Source organism: Gavialis gangeticus, unplaced genomic scaffold, assembly GCF_001723915.1.
Source record: "Gavialis gangeticus isolate Ggan-Ray unplaced genomic scaffold, GavGan_comp1, whole genome shotgun sequence".
In the NCBI taxonomy this organism is placed as follows: domain Eukaryota; kingdom Metazoa; phylum Chordata; order Crocodylia; family Gavialidae; genus Gavialis; species Gavialis gangeticus.
Window position 1 is genome coordinate 723,892 of NW_017728981.1, and position 2,653 is coordinate 726,544.

A 2,653-nucleotide genomic window follows, 5' to 3' on the forward strand; every position below is an offset into this window, starting at 1 on the left:
AATATAAAACAGAACCAAAATACAACAAAACTTTGGGTTCAGATCCTCAGTTTGTGTCAACTGATGTCATTAGGGCTAGCAGTGGGAGCGTCTACATGTGTCACTATGGCGCCGTTGTTACTGCTCCATCTTTTAGTACTTCCTTTTGGAAGCACTAAAAGGCAGTGCAGTAACATCCAATAGTACTCTGTGTGCACTGCGCATGGTTGTTTTTTTTTTTCCTGCTGGCTGGATCTCCCTTTCCTTATACCATTGCGCTTCGCTGGCTTCAGGCGTGCTCCTCCTGATTGCAAACAGGTGAGAGGAGAGTCATGCCCGTCACCTCCTGAATTCATGCCTTCACGTAGGTCCCACTTTTCCCCTTGAGATTTGATTCTGTCTGCAGAACCACCCTGATGCATTTCACCATGTGGAGGTGGGAGGGTGTTGAAATGGCATTCACGAAGGATAAGCAAACACCATGAATGATAGGAGGTGGGACTTACGGCAGCCAGTTGGTCTGCATAGGAAGTCCTAGCTTGACAGATAATGTTTAATGTTTTAAAGGGAAACATAAACTCCAGCCAGGCAGAAACTGAGGAGCTGATTCATAAAAACAAGTACAGTAGGATTTAAAAATAAATGAGATTCAACTCTTTGTTCTCCAGCTGGCTGAAGCACGTGATAAAGCCCAGAGAGTATTGCTATTTATGACGGAGCAGCCTTAGTCATCTGAACTCTGCCAGCGCCTCCAACTAATGTCTGAGAATTGAGACACGGCGCAGCATCGCCTATACTCTCTTTGGGACAACCGAGTTTTGGAGACAGGTGCTTGAAGAAGCCGCAGCCCACTGCTGAATCCCAGCATCCGCTACTGCCAGGGCCCGGTATCAGCCATCCCCAGCATCAGCCACAATTTCTCACCGTCCACCCTTGACGTCACCTGGGAGCACTCCCCGCTACCCCTCGTGTAGCCTGAGATGTACAACTTCTGCTCTGCAAAGAAGAAATATGGTAAAATGGGGTCTGTGAACCCCCACCCCCTGCACCGTTCCAAAGTCTTGCGGCTACCGACAGGTTAAGCCGCAGTTTTCTTTACACAAATAAGCCTGTGAGTGCACATGTCATCCCCGCACTATGGAGAGAGGAAGGGAAGATTGTAGGGTGCTGTGCTGGCAGGATAATGTGCTTTATTTAGGCGGGTGCACTCTGTTGAGAACATCTGACTTCTCATGCAGTGTTAAGCTTTGAGTGGGCAATTTGCTTGATAAGCCCAACGTGGGACCTGATCTTGTACTGAGCTAAATGCTCTCAACAGCTATCGATGTCAGTGGGAAGGGAGCACCCGGAGAACTGATCCACCTGGTGCCTTTGTTCACAGCTGTGCCGGGTGTGCAGGCAGACAGCAGGGCAATGGGTGCAGCTGGCACATGGCATGAGGCAGCGGTGAATCAGGGCCCAAATGTTCATTCTCTCTGGGGTCTCATTGACTTTGGGATTAGTTTTGTGACCCGTCCTCCTTCCCACCCTCATTTTTGCTGCCTTAAAACAGAATTTGGGAAGCAATGTCAGCAGCCCACCTGGGGCCTGTGGAATAAGCAGACCTGCCAAAAAGCTCTGGAGTAGTGGTTGTAGGGAGCAAGCAACCTCTTCGGCTCTCCTCCCTTTGAGCGAGATGCTATAAGCCCCAAGGGAAGTCGCGGGCCAGAAGCGCAGCCATCCTGGTCCTCCTGTTTCGTCCTTGGGCTTGATCTTGTGAGTGACGTGTCAACCAGCTCGCTGCTCAGCTTGCTTGACTTGGCAAGGGGTGGTGAGGGCCCCAGGAGAATTGGGAATCAAATCCTCCCTGTCTACTACAGCAGCATTATTGCCAGTGACAGCAAATGCATTGCTCTAATCATTTTTCATTTCCTTTATCTGCTCTGGGACGGGACCTCCTGTAACAGCTTTACAGGCTGCAGAGCGCGGAAGAGCCAGTGCCTGAAGACTCATCTCCTAAGAGGAGCTGTCCTGCTAGAGAGGTAGGCTGGAGGACCACGGCTATCTTTAGTGCAGCACTGAAAGCCCCCGCAGTCCCAAGGCCTTGTGCTTCCTTACAGATATTCATGCAGGTGCGATAATGTGCAGTTCCCTGTGTTCGTTACGAGGGAATCAGCAGCCATAGGTGATGCTGGGCACCGGCAGTAGCGGATGCCAGGATTCAGTAGTGGGCTGCAGCTTCTTCGAACACCATGTGTCCAAAACTCGGTTGTCCAAACGAGAGTATAGACAACACGGCGCTGTGTCTCAGTTCTCAGGCTTTAGGTGGAAGGGCTGGCAGAGTTCGGATGTGCCTTAATCTTGAGCGTCTATGAGCCCCTGAGCATCCCAGACATAATACACCCCAAAAGCCTGACACAGGAGGTAGTTTAGTGGAGTGGTTAGTGGGAGGAAAGGATGAGAGCTGGGAGTCCTGTCTTCTGTTCTGGCTCCATAAGATACTTGTGAAGACCTGTCCTGCCTCACTAGAGAGACCTCCTGTCTTTCCCCTGCCTTACAGCAGGGTGTTGACAGTCCTCCCCACCTCCTGCTTCACCTGGGGCAGGTTGGGGAGCTCTTGGCACCTTGCGCGGCAGGGCTGATTGTGCAGTTTGAGGAATAGATTAGACAAGGACTTGTCTGAGATGGTTTGGAG